The sequence below is a fragment of the Mixophyes fleayi genome, chromosome 2 (genome assembly GCF_038048845.1).
Source record: "Mixophyes fleayi isolate aMixFle1 chromosome 2, aMixFle1.hap1, whole genome shotgun sequence".
In the NCBI taxonomy this organism is placed as follows: Eukaryota; Metazoa; Chordata; class Amphibia; order Anura; family Limnodynastidae; genus Mixophyes; species Mixophyes fleayi.
In genome coordinates, this window is record NC_134403.1 from 236,608,333 (window position 1) to 236,628,907 (window position 20,575).

Sequence of the window (20,575 nt, forward strand, 5' to 3'; positions counted from 1 at the left end):
ACGTGCAAATTATTATGATGAGTCGTTTGGTAGGTGGAGATTTTGTGTATAGACAGACACAGGTACCCATTGCACATGATCACTGGCCCATAATGAATAAGGATGTTCAAAGATTTGTATTCCTTCTTTCAGTGTCCTGGACAAAACCATGTTACAATGCAAGAGGTGCAAAAGAGTCTTCACATGTATTAGCATGTTTAAACAGTCATAGCTTCTAATCTGGCCCAAACTAACATAATTTACTAGTGACGCACACACTGACATAGGATTTCTGGTCAAACCAAGCTGGAATGTGGCTTTCGTCGATATGTTATACTTACAGAGGGAAATGTAACAGATATTTGGATTGTCTAATAATTACACATTTATACAGCACAATAAAAATACAAAAAACATTGACAGGGGCACCAAACATATCATGTGACAGCTGGCAAACAGTGTGTCTGATCAGACAAATGTAACTAGTGCTAATTTTGAATAAGTGTGTTGGCCGTAATCTGACATTTTGCAGACTGGAGCTATTACCAAACTAGGTGAAGTATTACTTATCACAACAATGAAACTTTGTAAATACACCATGAAAAGGGTGTATACTGGATTATTTGCTGTTCCAAATGTGGGTTACACATAATGTTAATCTGCCCTTGTAGCAACACTTCACTAGTTTAGGACACTAACGCATTTACCATCATTGTTAGTGTTGGTTTTGTGTGTGCTATGTGGGTGTTGGCCCACTTTTAAACAAAGTGCCACTAGCACAGCCGAAAGATAGTTATCCTGTTTGTGCAAGGGCCAAAAGTTTATAGTGTTTGACGTAACACCGGTAACATTTTTGTATTATTTGTATACGTTACACATTTTATAATGCCTATATTGCTATGCACCTACCATGTTCCCTCTAAAAGCTGTAAAGTGTACAAGAAATTAACTGCTAAGCAACCAAACACACATACAAACCTCCAAACTAAACTCATTTCCTATATCTGAACATAAACACCATAGAGTGTGTTTGTAGGCTATGGTGTGTCTGTGGCAAAGGACAAAAGAACCACACATAATAATATTATATTTTCAAAGTATACCTGTTACACAATAGTTAGGAAAGCAATTCACAAGGATTTATGTGTATTCAAAGAGAAATCACTGCACTATAGTAATGGTACAAAATGGCATGACAACAGATTGCAGAGTCATTTACAGGATAAGATATATTTATTACATATATGAATCCAAACGGGCTAACAAAAACATAGCAAAGAAGTTAATGGTCTGTGTGTGGCAAAGATCCTTGGATGAAGAGATGCCAATGTGGCCAGACTAAAGAGAGACATAAGCAGCCTTGGAGCTCTGGAGAAATACTTCAACATGTAGTGAGACACGAATTGCACCACTCCAAAAAGCAAAGCAACTTGACCTGTTTCTGCACTTGGCCTGAGACATAGCAAAGAAGTTAACGGTCTGTGTGTGGCAAAGATCCTTGGATGAAGAGATGCCAATGTGGCCAGACTGAAGAGAGACATAAGCAGCCTTGGAGCTCTGGTGAAATACTTCAACATGTAGTGAGACACGAATTGCACCACTCCAAAAAGTAAACAAAATAAAAAGTTTAATGCCACAAAGACCACCACTCCAGGCCAGGTGTTATATACAGGCTGTAGATATAAGAAAATAAAAACACAGTTAGAAAAATTACCACTTCAACACACTATATGTGCCAAACAATTACCTATAAACCTCGCATGGATAAATAACCAGAGTTAGGCCACATTTACATGGTCACATGTAGATTCATATTGACATTTGAACTTAACATACCTTATATCATCTAACCTTGAATAAGTTTGCAGATGATTTTAACACACAGCTTTGAAATGTTAAGGTTGAAAAAGTGCATTAAAAATTATTACCTCAAAAATAACGATCGAAAACATAGCTCCTGAAGTTTGAGCCACGCACTGCTTCAAGAGAGGGGGAACTTGATCTTCCTCCTCCTCCTCCTCCGCCTCGTCCACCCCAGCAACCTTGTCCATGACCCCTGGTGCCCCACTTCTGATGGCAATATTATGGAACACCACACACAGAGCGATGATCCTACAAACCTTCCTCGGCTCATACATCAGGGCGCCACCAGACCGGTCCAGGCATCTAAATCGAGCCTTGAGAACTCCAAAAGCCCTTTCTATGACCTATCTGGTGGTCCTATGAGCCGAGTTATAGGCCTCCTCCTGCTCTGTGTGTGGGTTCAATATAGGAGTGAGGAGCCAAGGGCATGAGGGATACACATTGTCTCCTATGTAGGAAGAGAGGAAAGAAAAAAAAAATTATTTAAACCTTTTAAGACTACAACTATACGTGATAAAAATTTAATGCTAACATTCTAATATGTGAGGGCAAACTACAATCTAGCCCAAATAGTAAGGTTACAACGTCTTAATACTGTATAATTAGCCTCCAAACAAAACTAGCCATATCCATTAATGCCTCAACAACAAAGGTAAATCAACATTACAGATTGGCAAAGTGCACCTAACTAATAATTTTACACCTGCCAGAGTCCACTATTCTCAAGACACATACCTATTACTAATAGGTGACTTTCAGTTATACGGCTACATGAGCATTATATCTCTTACTAGTCAAAAGATTGATACAATCAATCTATAGTAGCGAAATCTATAAATACAAGGCACATGTGTAACAGTAAAATATCAATTACTATATTCAATTTTAACAATCTATGTCTGCCATACAATATGACTAAACATTTAGTGTTGAGGGAACCATTATTTGCACATAATTACCAAGAAGCCACGCATCTCCGTGTGGTGTCACACCCCCTTGCCTCTGTTGCAATCTAGGCCACAACCATGAGTTACGAAAGGCATAGGAGTCATGGGTACTCCCAGGCCATTTCGCAACCAGGTTTCGAAACAGGAGAGATGGGTCACATATGGCCTGGACGTTTATTGAGTGGAAATGCTTCCGGTTAATGTAAACTGAAGCATCTCCACTCAAGGGCACCAGTGCCACATGCGTCCCATCTACAGCCCCTATGACGTTTGGAAAGCCAGCTATGGTGGCAGACTGCTGCTTGATCCGCACAAGAGACTCTTCGAGTGGCAGATGTATAAACTGCCGGAGTCGTGACTGAAATGCCCTCAGGACAACCTCCAGCATACGGCTGAAGGTCGCCTGGGACATTCCTGCGCGACCCCGACTGTATACTGAAAGGATCCAGTTGCACAGAAGTGCAGTACCGCCACAAGTTTGGTCAAAGGCGGTACTGCTGTTGGGATGACGCGCATTGGCTCAAGGTCACTGTCACGGGCACTAGAAGTCTTTACACCAGGTGATAAGCTTACCAGAGCAGTATAGGTGGTAATATGGTACTCTGGTAGCGGGGTGATCACGAAACAAGAGACAGCAGATGATAGAGATGCTCGGGAAAGTCTATGACTAGCAGCACTGGTAATATATATGTAGTAATATACGAGGAACTGAATGGACAAAGGACACGTGAGGGTAGTCAGTGGTCTGCGGTAGCAAGTTGTACCACTGCTATAGAGAGGAGGAATGTCCAACAGAAAAGAGGAGGTGATGAGAGTCAGCGGTCTGCGTTTAGCAAGTTGTACCGCTGTCTGGGTGAAGGAATGGAATCCAGGTGAAGGTATCCGGGAAGTCAGTGGTCTGCGTTAGCAAGTTGTACCACTGCTATGTGAGAGGACACTGGAACAGGTGACACTGGAAACAGGAATCAGTGGTCTATCTCTAGCAAGTTGTACCACTGAATATATATGTGAGGAGGCGCACGGGGAGAGACTGCAATACAGAGGATACACGGGCACCTTGAACTTGATCCACAATGACATGCACAATATAGTAATGACAAACAGCACTGCAATAATATAAAGTCACAGAAACTATCCGGGCAAAAGATAACACAGTCAATGATGGCAAAAGTCTCAGCGGATAGTAAGCTCCAGAGGAGAACAACTCAGTCCAGCAAGATATGCAATACACCAGCACAGTCAATGAGAAGTATGCATACCGTGGTTCAGGAGCAGGCTGTCAGACAGGAGTGCAGAGATACCTGAATGGCTGAAGGCCAGCAGGATGCGAAGTCCCTGGAGGGTGAAGCGGTAATCAAGTAGGTGCAGCGCACAGGTAGGTAGACCAGCAGGGGAACAAATACTCAGGAAGCAGTAGTATGTAGAACTGGACTCCTGAAGGACCCTGAAGAGTAGCGATGGTCTAGACGAGATGAAAGCAGTGAGGCGCAGATCCGATGCAGACTGGCGAGTAGAGACCAGCAGGAACACTGAGAAGCACGGAGAGCGGATCAGCTGCACAGACACGTGTAGAACTGAGGAGTAGCAGCCAGCAGGACTCTGCAGGTACACGGAGGTAGCGATTAGCAACCAGCAGGTGGAGCCACGATGAAACACGGGAGAGTAGAGCTGAGCTGGAACTGTTGAGCACGGAGAGCAGCGGATAGGAATCAGTTGTAGCAGTCTCGAGGAAACACGGGAGAGTTGAGATGAGCTGAAGACTGTAGCGCACGGAGGCAGCAGATAGGAATCAGTCAAACAGTCACGATGAAACACAGGAGAGTTGAAGTGGTCTGAGGACTGTAGTGAACGGAGGCAGCGGATAGGAATCAGCAACAGTCACGATGAAACACAGGAGAGTTGAAGTGGTCTGAAGACTGTAGTGCACGGAGGCAGCGGATAGGAATCAGCTAACAGTCACGATGGAACACAGCAGAGTTGAAGTGGTCTGGAAACTGTAGTGCACGGAGGCAGCGGATAGGAATCAGCTAACAGTCACGATGAAACACCGGAGAGTTGAAGTGGTCTGGAAACCACAGGAGTAGAAGTGGTCTGGAAACCACAGGAATCAGCAGCGCTGAATACACGAGGAAACACAGGAACACCTTCAGAGGCTCATGGGGAATGAGACTCCAAGATCAGGCAGCGAGGTATGGACAGCAGGTGCTTTAAATAGGGAGTGTTGCCTGATCAGCCAATTAGGTTAAAGGAACAGGTACTGAAGGTTTTGAAAGGGCTGCGCATGCGCAGACCCTCAGGATGGTGGATGGCCACGGTTCCTAAACACACGGGAAGAAGCACTCACAGTCTGGTGAGTGACAGTACCCCCCCTTTTAAAGGTGGGCACAGAACGCCTGGAACCGGGCTTGTCCGGATTTTTGGAATAAAACTTCTTAAGAAGAGCTGGGGCATTGAGATCTTCAGCTTTGATCCATGGTCGCTCCTCAGGACCAAAGCCCTTCCAATGAACGAGGAAACGGAGAACTCCTCGCGAAATTTTTGCGTCCAATACATGAGTAATCTCGAAATCTTCCTCCTGATGAACTTGAACTGGCTGAGGTGCTGAAGGAGGAGCCGAGAAACGGTTGATGATGAGAGGTTTGAGCAAGGACACATGGAAGGCATTGGAAATACGAAGGTTCTTAGGAAGTAGAAGTTTGAAACAAACTGGATTTATCACCTGAATGATCCTATATGGACCAATAAAACGGGGAGTGAATTTCATAGATGGGACCTTCAAACGAATATTTTTGGTAGATAACCAGACACGATCTCCAATTTTCAGTGGTGGAATAGCCCGCCTCTTCTTATCTGCGAAAGACTTATATTTGGCAGATGTCTTCTTTAAACAGGTTTTGACCTGAGACCAAATATTTTTGAAGGTCTGACAAACAGTCTCTACAGCAGGAACTTGGGTGGGAGGGAGGGCAGGAAATTCCGGAAAAGACGGATGGTGACCGTAAACCAAAAAGAATGGAATTTTGGACGATGACTCATGGTACATGTTGTTATGAGCGAATTCAGCCCAAGGAAGCAATTCTACCCAGTTGTCTTGATTGGCTGATGAGAACATCCTTATAAAGGTCTCGAGATCTTGATTGACCCGTTCAGTTTGTCCGTTTGATTGCGGATGGTAAGAAGATGAGAGTGCTAATCGTATGCCCAAGGTTTTACAAAGGGCCCGCCAGAATCTGGAAACGAATTGTACTCCTCTATCTGACACAATCTCAGACGGACATCCATGAATACGAAAGATTTCCTTAACGAAATGTTCAGCCAGAGTAGACGAGGAAGGCAAACCAGACAAAGGGACAAAATGAGCCATCTTCGAAAATCTGTCTACCACTACCCAAATAGTATTACAATTTTTACTAGATGGCAGATCAGTAACAAAGTCCATACTAATATGGGTCCAGGGCTTGGACGGAATGGGTAGTGGTTGCAGCAACCCCGCTGGAGTTCTGTGGGAGGATTTAAACTGAGAACACAATTCACAAGAAGCAACAAACTCTTTGACGTCTCTCCTCATCGAGGGCCACCAGTAACTTCGAGAGAGAATCTCAAAGGTCTTGCGTTCACCAGCATGTCCAGAAAAACGAGAAGAATGGAACCACGAAAGGATTTTCCTCCTAAGAGGAGGCACGAGGGTCTTCCCAAATGGTAGCACTTTAGTGGAAGAAGCAGCCAGCGAGATACATTTGGGGTCTAGTATAGAATGGTTGGAAACCTCTTCAACGTCAGAGGACGTCACAAAAGCTTGAGATAGAGCGTCAGCTTTCTTGTTCTTGGCAGCTGGTTTGAAGGTTATGATTAATTCGAAACGGGAAAAGAAAAGAGACCATCTTGCTTGACGAGGATTCAAGCATTGGGCAGACTGTAGGTATGACAAGTTCTTATGATCCGTGAAAATCGTCACAGGGTGACGAGCTCCTTCCAATAAGTATCTCCACTCCTCTAATGCAACTTTGATAGCCAGCAACTCCTTGTCCCCGATAGTGTAATTTTTCTCCGCAGGCAGGAGACTCCGAGAGTAAAAGGCACAAGGATGGAATTTTTGTTGCTCCGAGCGTTGGGAGAGAATGGCTCCTAAGCCCACATTAGAGGCATCTACTTCTAGGAAGAAGGGAAGTGTCACGTCAGGCTGTCGAAGAATGGGAGCAGAGGAGAAGGACTCTTTAAGAAATTGAAAGGCTTGGAGGGCCTCGGATGACCATTGCTTAGCATTGGCCCCTTTACGAGTCAGGGCCACAATAGGAGATGCAATGGACGAGAAGTCTTGAATGAAGCGTCTATAGTAATTGGCAAAACCTAAAAAACGCTGGATAGCACGAAGAGTAGTTGGCTGGGGCCAATGTAATACAGCATTCACCTTTTCTGGATCCATTTTTAGGCCAACTCCGGAAACAATATACCCCAAAAATGGAATCTGGGGCAACTCGAATGAACATTTTTCTAGTTTGCAGAATAATGAATTTTTCCGGAGTCTGGAAAGGACCTCTGCCACATGTTGGTGATGAGAAGGCAGGTCCTGTGAAAAGATCAATATGTCGTCCAGGTAGACAACGACACATACATATAACAAGTCCCGAAAGATCTCATTAATGAAGCCTTGGAAAACAGCGGGGGCATTGCACAACCCGAAAGGCATTACTAGATACTCATAATGCCCATCTCTGGTGTTGAACGCTGTCTTCCATTCATCACCGGACCGGATTCTAATTAAATTATAGGCACCACGAAGATCCAACTTGGTAAAGATCCGAGCTCCCTTGATGCGATCAAACAACTCAGTGATCAACGGAATGGGATACCGATTTTTAATAGTAATGGCATTGAGTCCACGAAAATCTATGCAGGGGCGTAGTGATCCATCCTTCTTTTTTACGAAGAAGAACCCGGCTCCAGCGGGAGAGGTGGAAGGTCGAATAAACCCTCGCTGGAGATTCTCCTGGATGTAATCAGATGTAGCTTGAGTTTCAGGTAACGAAAGTGGATAGACCCGACCCCTAGGAGGAGTCTTGCCAGGTAGAAGATCGATCGGACAATCCCATGAACGATGAGGAGGAAGACGTTCAGACTGAGCTTTATCAAAAACATCGGCAAATGAAGCATACTGAGGAGGGAGTCCCGGTGAGGAAGATGAGATGGAAGATTGCTGTATTTTAAGAGGAATGACTTGCGAAAGACAACGATGATGACATTCAGCTCCCCAAGACGTAACTTGAGGAGTGCGCCAGTCAATCTGGGGAGAATGACATTGAAGCCATGGAAGGCCTAAGACAATCGGACTTGTCGTAACAGGAAGAATTAAAAACGAAATCTCTTCATGGTGTAGTACACCAATCTGAAGCGTTACTGGAGACGTACTCTGGGTGATGAGACCATTGATGAGACGTGATCCATCTATAGCAGTCACAGTAATCGGTGTTTTCAAAGTAATCACTGGTAGGGACCATTGATTCACTAGGGATTTAGAAATGAAATTTCCTGCTGCTCCAGAATCAATCAGTGCTTGAGACTCAAAGGATTTGGTAGCAAAGGAAATCGTAACATCAAAAGCGCAGAGTTTTAATTTCGTAGAAGATGGAGAGGACTCCAGGGACCCTAACTTTACCTCTCCAGAACTAGTTAGGGCCTGGCATTTCCCGATTTCTTAGGGCAAGAACTGAGCATATGTGTGGAATCAGCACAATAGATACAAAGTCTATTCTTTACTCTTCGGTTCCTCTCCTCTAAAGTTAATTTGGAACGTCCTATCTCCATGGGAATCACAGAAGGTGAAGCTGGACGAAATTGAGGGGTTTAACTGAAGTTGTTTTCTCAGATTCTCTTTCACGAAACCTCATGTCTACACGATGGCAAAGAGAGATCAAAACTTCTAATTACGTAGGAAGCTCTTGGGTAGTCAGTGCATCTTTAATTTTATCGGAGAGCCCCTGCCAGAAAGCGGCAATTAATGCTTCAGTGTTCCACTGAAGTTCAGAGGCTAATATCCTAAATTGAATGACGTACTGGCCTACTGTATGAGAACCCTGACGTAAATGAAGAATGCTGGAAGCAGCGGAGGTCACACGACCTGGTTCATCGAACACACTTCGGAACATAGAAATGAATTTGGCACTATCTTGTAATACAGGATCGTTTCTCTCCCACAGAGGGGAGGCCCAAGCCAGAGCTTGTCCAGAAAACAATGAGATAAGATAGGCCACTCTGGAACGATGGGTAGAAAAATTTTGAGGTTGGAGCTCAAAGTGAACTGAGCATTGGTTGAGAAAACCCCTACAAGTTTTGGGGTCTCCATCGTACTTTGACGGAGTAGGCAGGTGAAGCGTGGAAGCTGTAGACACCTGGGGTGGCACTGGGGAAACGGAGGAAAGCACAGGAGCTTCAACATTAGCTGTAAAGGTCTGTCCAGATGTTCCTTGGTAGGCTAACGACTGGTAGCATTGAAGTAACAGCTGTTGGCGAGCATCCTGTTGCTCCACACGGGTGACCAGATGCTGCAGCATCTCTTTGGCTGTAGGTTCCGTATCTGGGTCTGTCATGGCCTGATCTTACTTTCACGGGCAATAGGAGTCTTTACCCAGGGATCACCAGGTGATAAGCTTACCAGAGCAGTATAGGTGGTAATATGGTACTCTGGTAGCGGGGTGATCACGGAACAGGAGACAGCAGATGATAGAGATGCTCGGGAAAGTCTATGACTAGCAGCACTGGTAATATATATGTAGTAATACACGAGGAACTGAATGGACAAAGGACACGTGAGGGAAGTCAGTGGTCTGCGGTAGCAAGTTGTACCACTGCTATAGAGAGGAGGAATGTCCAACAGAAACGAGGAGGTGATGAGAGTCAGCGGTCTGCGTTTAGCAAGTTGTACCGCTGTCTGGGTGAAGGAATGGGATCCAGGTGAAGGTATCCGGGAAGTCAGTGGTCTGCGTTAGCAAGTTGTACCACTGCTATGTGAGAGGACACTGGAACAGGTGACACTGGAAACAGGAATCAGTGGTCTGCCTCTAGCAAGTTGTACCACTGAATATATATGTGAGGAGGAGCACGGGGAGAGACTGCAATACAGAGAATACACGGGCACCTTGAACTTGATCCACAATGACATGCACAATATAGTAATGACGAACAGCACTGCAATAATATAAAGTCACAGAAACTATCCGGGCAAAAGATAATACAGTCAATGATGGCAAAAGTCTCAGCGGATAGTAAGCTCCAGAGGAGAACAACTCAGTCCAGCAAGATATGCAATACACCAGCACAGTCAATGAGAAGTATGCATACCGTGGTTCAGGAGCAGGCTGTCAGACAGGAGTGCAGAGATACCTGAATGGCTGAAGGCCAGCAGGATGCGAAGTCCCTGGAGGGTGAAGCGGTAATCAAGTAGGTGCAGCACACAGGTAGGTAGACCAGCAGGGGAACAAATACTCAGGAAGCAGTAGTATGTAGAACTGGACTCCTGGAGGACCCTGAAGAGTAGCGATGGTCTAGACGAGATGAAAGCAGTGAGGCGCAGATCCGATGCAGACTGGCGAGTAGAGACCAGCAGGAACACTGAGAAGCACGGAGAGCGGATCAGCTGCACAGACACGAGTAGAACTGAGGAGTAGCAGCCAGCAGGACTCTGCAGGTACACGGAGGTAGCGGATAGCAACCAGCAGGTGCAGCCACGATGAAACACGGGAGAGTAGAGCTGAGCTGGAACTGTTGAGCACGGAGAGCAGCGGATAGGAATCAGTTGTAGCAGTCTCGAGGAAACACGGGAGAGTTGAGATGAGCTGAAAACTGTAGCGCACGGAGGCAGCAGATAGGAATCAGTCAAACAGTCACGATGAAACACAGGAGAGTTGAAGTGGTCTGAGGACTGTAGTGCACGGAGGCAGCGGATAGGAATCAGCAACAGTCACGATGAAACACAGGAGAGTTGAAGTGGTCTGAAGACTGTAGTGCACGGAGGCAGCGGATAGGAATCAGCTAACAGTCACGATGGAACACAGCAGAGTTGAAGTGGTCTGAAGACTGTAGTGCATGGAGGCAGCGGATAGGAATCAGCTAACAGTCACGATGAAACACAGCAGAGTTGAAGTGGTCTGAAGACTGTAGTGCACGAAGGCAGCGGATAGGAATCAGCTAACAGTCACGATGAAACACAGGAGAGTTGAAGTGGTCTGGAAACTGTAGTGCACGGAGGCAGCGGATAGGAATCAGCTAACAGTCACGATGAAACACCGGAGAGTTGAAGTGGTCTGGAAACCGCAGGAGTAGAAGTGGTCTGGAAACCACAGGAATCAGCAGCGCTGAATACACGAGTAAACACAGGAACACTTTCAGAGGCTCATGGGGAATGAGACTCCAAGATCAGGCAACGAGGTATGGACAGCAGGTGCTTTAAATAGGGAGTGTTCGCTGATCAGCCAATTAGGTTAAAGGAACAGGTACTGAAGGTTATGAAAGGGCTGCGCATGCGCAGACCCTCAGGATGGTGGACGGCCACGGTTCCTAAACACACGGGAAGAAGCACTCACAGTCTGGTGAGTGACAGTCACGCTCCACAATGCGCAGGGTATCCAAGATCAGATATGGAGGAAGCCGATAGCGACGGACAACCTCCGCATCTGACATCCCAAAGAGGCTGACACGTGGCCTGAAGATGCTCTCCCTCGGACGTCGGCGTAGTTGCTGGTTAGGACGGGGCACAGGAGCACGCCTCTCGTAACGCATAATGTACTCAAACTCCAGGAGTGCCTGTATGTGTTTCAAAAGGAAGAGGTCACAAACCAGCACTTAGGTGAAACGTTTAGAATTTGCATTGTCTGACTTTGGCACAAATTACACAACCAATACTTACAATGATGTGGTTATTCATGCTTTCGCTTAATGGTGTAAAAGGACAGTCCATAAGTAGATGAAAGTAATGTGGAACGCGAGTTTGTATAAAAAAAAAAAAAACTAAATTAAAAACATAATTACATAAACAAACCCTATTCATTGTCCAAACACCATATAGTCATATAGAACCACCACCAAAGTGATTGCAAACGTGATACTTACCATCGCCATAGACCCTTTCAGAAATCAGATTAGTTAGATTGAACTTTATGTGGCATACAAATGTGAAGGGAGTGAAACACTAAATACAGAGTGCTAATGTGTTTTTAAGGTAGGGGCAAAAAACACCACTTTAATAAAAGTGATTATAGCACAATAAAATAAATCCTAAAACCATGGCTATTCTTACTGCAAGGTGTTTTAACAAGGGGTATGTAAGAAACTATATCTGGTTTATACTTACCACACACACAGACAAGATTGTCTTAAAATGGCAAACAACCCACACAATAAGATTACTGAAATCGCCAGCAGAACCTATATTTGTGGGGGAGGGTAAAGAAGTAAATTTAAAAAAAAATAAAAGGGATAATATTTAATCATTTCAATACATTCTGGAGGACTGTATGCAGTTCCGCCTCTAAGTATACACAGTGGACTAAATATTAAAACTCCACAGCTAACCAAACACTTTTGCACTAACCTTCAACATAAAAACCACTAGCACAGTACATTAAGCCCTTTCTGCAGCAATAGAGATTTCTTGCTCACCAACATATAGTTACATCTTTAAACATACTGAGTACTGAGCAAGGTACAGCAGTAAACATCAGATTAAAAAAACATTTGCCCATCTACAGTCTACTTACCCAGAATTGTGAAACTCACAACAACACAGAAGTGCAAGCAAGGTATTTTTAACTACCACTCTAATTAGGTAATTAAATGCCGGTGCGAACGCCGGAGAGTATGCCGAACAGAAGCCATTAAGAGCATACAGGTGCGTACCAATTAAACAAGTTTGTTTTTGACTTAAACTCATCCTGGCATGTTACCTAAGGTTATTCAATGTACGGTAAGTCGATATTTAAACTATTATTACAGATGTAAATAATGCGCTTAGCTTTTAGTGCTGTGCCAATATTAAGGATAAAATTGTTTGGACTATAATTATACTCCCTATAAATCATTTAAATGTATTAAATTAACTTGTGAAAGCCCACAGGTCAACCATAAGCACAAAGCGATTTACAAGCCTCCATTAAGCATACTCAGTAAAGTAAAATAAAAATACGCAAATGCTTGTAACATAGCGCAAGATACACAACATGGTTTTGTGTGTGTATGTAGGGTTATGTTTTTAATAGCACCTTATCCGTCATTCCGTTAACAATAAATGCAACCTGCCAGATTTATCAGACCTAAGACAGTGATTCAGCTGACCGAAAAAGTTATTGTGCAGTTTGGTGTGTGTTTTTCTTCCTGAAGTATACCTTAGTGGATTAAGAACTAACCTTGCAATGATAAGGTAATGAGTTTGACCCCTGATTCATGTGTGTATGTGGCTTACCTTTGTTTATGTAAATGTTTGAGTGCATTTATTCCACCCTGTGACTTATGTAAGAGTGCTTTTGTATATGGTTTGGTGTTTAATCTGCCTATGTGTCATGTTGAACATTGTGATTACTTACAACACATCAAAGGAGTTGTAGCAAAAGACATAGTAAATCTATACTCTCAGAAGTAGAAAATGAGAACACAAAAATTGTAGCAATATTAATATACTTTTAATTTGTATTAATGAACATGGATATAATTCAATATGCATACATTTTTACTCACCATATACCAGTTCCTACCGTGTATAATATGCGAAAATATTTGGAGTTTTAAACATCTTTTAAGGACACCAACTTATTATATACGTTGGTGCGCATCTTTCATTGTTATTCTATTCGGTTCTCATCACTACTTGTACAGTGGCGTAGCAGATAGCCAAGGCACCTTTGAAGCTTGAAAACATGTGTTCAAGACCTCACTAATTCACTTGTGTCTTAGGGATCCTTAATTAAGGATTAAGGATATTTCCTTACAATGTTGGTGTCCAAACTTACCCTGTGGTAATCGAACACTTTATTTACAATAGCTAATAAAATGGGTGTAAATTCTTTAAAAAAGTGTACAGTTATTCTATGTGTATTTTTCTTTTATTATATTGAAAAGGCACCATCAACAAGTGTCAAATCATCCATGTTGCATATTGAGACTAATGTTAATTGTTAGTTGCTCAGAATCAAAAGAGATTTGTCAATATTTATGATAAAGCAGAATGTTTGCCTAACAGTTTAACACAATTTATCAAATTAGCCATGCACTTTACACTCGATTCCAGCAGCCGACATGAATGGAGAATGGAGTGTGCACTCCATTTTGGAAACTGTCATGCATGGGGAATGGAGTGTGCACTCCATTTTGGAAACTGTCATGAATGGGGAATGGAGTGTGCACTCCATTTTGGAAACTGTCATGAATGGGGAATGGAGTGTGCACTCCATTCCGGAAGCCACAATGAATGGGGAATGGAGTGTGCACTCCATTTTGGAAACTGTCATGAATGGGGAATGGAGTGTGCACTCCATTTTGGAAACTGTCATGAATGGGGAATGGAGTGTGCACTCCATTTTGGAAACTGTCATGAATGGGGAATGGAGTGTGCACTCCATTCCGGAAGCCACAATGAATGGGGAATGGAGTGTGCACTTCATTTTGGAAACTGTCATGAATGGGGAATGGAGTGTGCACTCCATTTTGGAAACTGCCATGAATGGGGAATGGAGTGTGCACTCCATTTTGGAAACTGTCATGAATGGGGAATGGAGTGTGCACTCCATTTTGGAAACTGTCATGAATGGGGAATGGAGTATGCACTCCATTTTGGAAACTGTCATGAATGGGGAATGGAGTGTGCACTCCATTTTGGAAACTGTCATAAATGGGGAAAGGAGTGTGCACTCAATTTTGGAAACTGTCATGAATGGGGAATGGAGTGTGCACTCCATTTTGGAAACTGTCATGAATGGGGAAGGGAGTGTGCACTCCATTTTGGAAACTGTCATGAATGGGGAATGGAGTGTGCACTCCATTCCGGAAGCCACAATGAATGGGGAATGGAGTGTACACTCCATTTTGGAAACTGTCATGAATGGGGAATGGAGTGCACACTCCATTTTGGAAACTGTCATGAATGGGGAATGGAGTGTGCACTCAATTTTGGAAACTGTCATGAATGGGGAATGGAGTGTGCACTCAATTTTGGAAACTGTCATGAATGGGGTGTGCACTCCATTTTGGAAACTGTCATGAATGGGGTATGGAGTGTGCACTCTATTCCAGAAGCCACAATGAATGGGGAATGGAGTGTGCACTCCATTTTGGAAGCTGTCATGAATGGGGAATGGAGTGTGCACTCCATTTTGGAAAACTGTCATGAATGGGGAATGGAGTGTGCACTTCATTCCAGAAGCCACAATGAATGGGGAATGGAGTGTGCACTCCATTTTGCCAGCCGGAATGGATAGGGAGTGATAGTAGAAAATATAACTGACTAGGCATACCAAACTGCAGTGTAGAGGCCCATAAAAGCCAGGCCCTTTTTACTGAAGAGGCAGCAAGCAGCATAGTGCACTATTTTTTATTTAAAATTTTTATTTTATTTTTTTATAACAAAACAACTATTAATATGTGTGTTTGTTTAGCATATTTTTATTTTTTTTTATGTGTTTTTTCATACGCAGAGTATGCTTCTAAAGGCTTTTAACAGTTGTTTGCGCTAGGTGTTTGGAATTTAAACATGACCCTGGCCGTTATTAACTTTTGTAAAAGATTTGAGACAGGAGTGACGTCAGTTTCACTCAACTGGAAAGAGGGAACGCCTACTGTTCTCAAGTAAAAATGTATATTGCCTACTTCACTTAAATGGTGTCTCATCTCCGCCCAGCCCGCGCCTACTCTCCGCCCATTCCCACCCCTTTGTTCTCAAGTGGTCAGCAGCCATCTCAAATCTATTTGCGTTGTCCTTTGAGATTGCGTTGACTTTGAGAGTAGTATCTGCCGTGATTGCGTAGCACAAGTGTCGTTTTGCGCATCTCAAGTGTCGTTTCGCGCATGCGCAGAACAAATTAGCAGATGCGTATGCGTTTGCGTACCTTAATGAATCGGGCTCTTAGTGTTTAAAAGGGGTGAGATAGAGAAATAGAAGAATTACTCCTGAAAGACTAATTAACAATAGACAATTGGAACACTCTTTGTTTTAAGCTGCAGTGTCTCATGATAATTTGTTTGGCTGGGAATCATTATCCAACAATGAAATATATACATACTTTGCTCCAAAATATCGTTTTATGTATCTCAGATGAGTCATCAACAGTTAATTTTTACATTTCTCTATCATAAGTTAGGAAAGTCTGTTGAAAAGGTAAGTAGTCAATGTGATACCGAGTTCTTAATGAACAAATAACGGACGACACTGGATTGCACGGTTAAGACCCCCTAGTCAAGTATGGGGAGGGGTCATAGTTAGCAAATAGCTAAGGGGAGCAGTGGAATAAATTCAGCCATTTCCCCATAGAGTCCAATCTAGCTGTCATTTTTGCTGTAAAATCTCCCTTTCTACATGTATGTTTGTATTCAAATCTTTGTATTCCCATCATTCATTGCTTTCCTATTTCTCATTCTTTATACAAACTCTAGTACCTCTCTCTCTCTCCCTCCCTCTCTCTCTCTCTCTCTCTCCCTCTCTCTCTCTCTCTCTCTCTCTCCCTCTCTCTCTCTCCCTCTCCCTCTCCCTCCCTCTCTCTCTCTCTCTCTCTCTCCCTCCCTCTCTCTCTCTCTCTCTGCTCTAGTAGAGATAAAATCAGACACAGTCTCAACAATGGGGATAAAACATATTTTTATTTTTTTACATAAGACAAATACACACACTAGATTGACATGAGTTACAGAAACAGTCAGGGGTTTTGTTTTCATGTGTATAGAAACGGCTGATTTTAGGTAGAAAGGTTCTGTTGTGGAAATACGATTCATGTTTTATAGATTGCATATCTGTTTTGTTTTTTGTTTTTTTTGTTTTATGATTCGTGCCTCCTGTACAAAAATGTGCCTTTATATGGATGCACAAAGGGTGGATAGGAGATTGCTGGAGGTTAGGCATACAGATATGCATCTCTGTATAGAACATTGGAGTAGGATTTTTACCACAAGATACGACATAATGTGAAACCCTAGAAAATGTAGAATTTTCATGTTTTATATTTTTTCACTGTTAGACAGACATGTACTGGATACTGGTATATTTGAAGAAAGTGTTATAGAAATAGACCCCTGTGTCCTTCTCACTTAGTCAAGTAGCTGAATGTGAGGTACTGAGAATGACATGTGAGTTGGCAGAGGGAAAATCGATTGATATACATTGGTCTTCAGCATTTTTCTAGTCTAGGGAGCGATGTTGAGGTGACTGAGAAATCGTTTTATAGCAAAACCAGCACATGAGTAGGACACTACATAGAGGACTTTATACAGTGACACAGTTACCAACTGAAGTAGCTGCTAGTAAAGTCCACACTTACACACACGACCAGACATAGCTGTCACACCAGGGCGAACACAGCTGTCAAATAGACAGCAGGGTTTTATGTGACAGCTAACAAATCTATGTTTTGTTTTGTTTTTCATTGTATTGTTTTAGTTTTAAAATGTGAACACACACACAAACATGCACACATACACATATTGGTTAATATATAAGGATTTGTGTTACCTGAGGAATAAACTGTCTGGAAGGTGAAGAGATGTGGTGAGGAGTCTGGTGGACTCTGGAAAGATGGACAAGGTAGACCAATAGAGCCATCCCATATCCCTCCTGCTGATGGGTTTTCCTCCAGGTAAAACAAATACACGTCATCCAATTACCACCATGCAGGATCCTCAAGTATACACTGGTGTACCAATGAAATATGTCTGGGTAAAGGTATATTGAAATGTGTCTAATGTATTACTGTGTCATACTCAAAGCTTTTGTTATTCAATGTGATAGTCCTAGAGTTATAATAGATGATAGGGGTTTTCATGTTATTGATAATAGAGGTATAATGTATGAGTAGTGGTAACAAATCACATACTTTCAATTAGCCATAAACCAGTGTGAACATAAAGTAGTGGTACTCGGTAGAACGAATTGAATAGAATAAGAGTTGGAACTTGATTGAAGTGACTGATAGCTTCGGCCACTAGTCCTTTCCCGCTACCAAAAGATCACTCCTGGGCAGACTCCAAACCTGTCAGTTTTTGAAATGTTCTTGACCCCTCGTGAGATGAGATTGTAACTGGGAGGCTAGGTTAGACTTTGAGAGAAGGTAAATAGTGAGACAGCAACCGAGAACGTCCAAAACACTGTTTCCTGAAAAGTCACACTAACTGTCAGGATGTTGGATCGGGAGAGTAAGTTGTGGAGCAATAATTTCTTAGGCTCAGGTTATTTGACAGACAGGTACCAGGTGTAGGCTACCAGCATCACGGCTTCAAGGGTAGCAGAGACACACTGGTGCCCATTCCACCCACTGTAGAGGGGCCAACACTCAGAGAAGGGTCCATGGGCACTCATGAGTCTGTTCTGGAAGGCCTCGAATGCAGTTAGTAGCACCTGAGCCAAGGGCTAAGACTGTTGTCCAGCATGAAGTTGTAGTTTTTCCTGTTTTGTGTTCTCTCATTTTATTCTCTTCTCAGGGCGGTTAATTCTTTTAATTATTAGCAGGTGACAGAGACTGTTTCAGGTAATGATAAGGAGGTATTGGGGAGGAAGGAGAAGTTAGTAGCATAATCGGTCCAGCCAATTACTCTATTCAATTCAGGGGTAAAGGAAAATTTGGAAACCTCGGAGCTTGGAGAAAGTGCGAGGGGCTATTGTCTGAGTAGCATTACGTCCGTAAGTACATTGACCCCATAGTTAAAAAAAAGAGGTACACCCAGCGATGCCAGTCCAGGCATCCTTGAGAATGATTATCATTCTTGGGAGGGTAAGGTTTTAGACCAAACAAAGTGCTGGGCGTGCTCTCACGTGCCTCAGTGATAATATCAAGTAGGACTAGTTCTCTTACCACTAAATATTCTTGAGGTACCCGAACTATGGGTGGGAGGTCACTAGGGGAAAAAGTACGACACCTAGGTCCCTTAGTCTGAAGTCTCCCAATGCTTTGCAAGCCGATCACTGTTAAATCTGAGTATCGGGAGACTGGGAAGAATGAACAGACAATAGCCCGCCCACAAGTGTTCATGAAAAGAACTGATGACATTATTAGAATTGTGTATATTAACGCAAGCTGAAGGAGATTGTATATGACATTATTGATACACATAGGATGATGCTATTGATGAACATGAAGTGTTTAAATGTATTCTGAGCTTAAAGACATGCGTTGGACAGAAGAACCTGTTAAACTTGAAGAACTGTAGTAGAGAATTCTGTATAGCTGATACATGTTCTATTGTACCTTGTACCTTTCCAAATAATGTATTACGTGTTTTATTGCACCCTTGAAGGGCATACAAAAGGTTATCTCCAAGCTCCAGAAATGTACGGTCTATAGTAAAAGAAGAAATCGCTTAGAGGATTAAGACTCTCTCTTATGATAACTTGTTTAGATCTACAAACAGCATGGTCATACACCAAGGGGGACTTGTATTACATAACAATGAAACGTGGTACTGAGATCCTGCATATAACATCTTTAAGGTGATAGTTTATTGTACTATCAAAGGGTGGACTGTCGAAGTCGTATAATTGGATGAACGAAAGTATATTGGTTTAATATTGTTTTGCCGTGCGATTGCGATCCGTACGCCACGTAACACGTGGCGTGGTGCGATCGCACGGTAAAATACGCACGCACACACTCGCATTACTACATTTAATTATTTATATAATTCATGTTGGTTTCGTTACACTGTAATTTATGAGCAGATAGCATTTGGTTTATTATTAGTTTATATAATGATTATACGTACACTTCAGTGATATATATAGTTCAGGTTGTGGGAAAGGTGGCATGTCTGGTATCATACTGAAACCCTATTCATCAGCAGCTGTCCGGTGCAGTCGGCGAAGAGATCGCACATTGTATACCTTAGTTATTGATATTAGGGAATAAACCTTTTGTATGATGCTGGCTATGAAAGGAGCAAACCCCCTGGAGAGACGACCCCCACCTTTGGATTCCTTAGATTGAATCAGCCTATGACCTGTTTACCCTGGACCCACCCAACGTCTGGACCTATAGAAACAATCTACGTCAACTCTATTGTTCACTGTGTAACACTGTACTGTATATAATCATAGCTGCACTCCCCCTGGCCCTCAGTCAACTCTGACACAGTATTCTAACAGATATACTGTCCACCGGGTCCCGTGAGTGCGCAGCGAGCGCATGCGATAGCATCGGTATGTATTTATCTTTTGGTATTGGCTGTACTGTACTGTATCATAATATAATAATGTATTGAATTGTTGACTATTTACATCTGCTAAAATAAATCACTTTGTGTTTTGGAAACACATACAATTGATTGGGCAATGCTTATTTGAAAACGATAAAATTACTTTAATAGCCCTGAAGTGAGTCATGTGATCCACAGGAGAACAGAGCAGACAGGAAAAGTAGCAAACCTGGACAGGATTGTTACAAAACAAATAAAGAAACAAATAAGTCCATCGCACACTAATTTTATAAGCAGGCAGGACTTACTAAAGATGTGTACTGTTACATAACTTTAAACTGTTAAGCCTCTTGCTACAAATGCATTTGGCTGCACACTAGACATTGATAAGGCTTTTGGTTAGCATTTTTAGAGATATT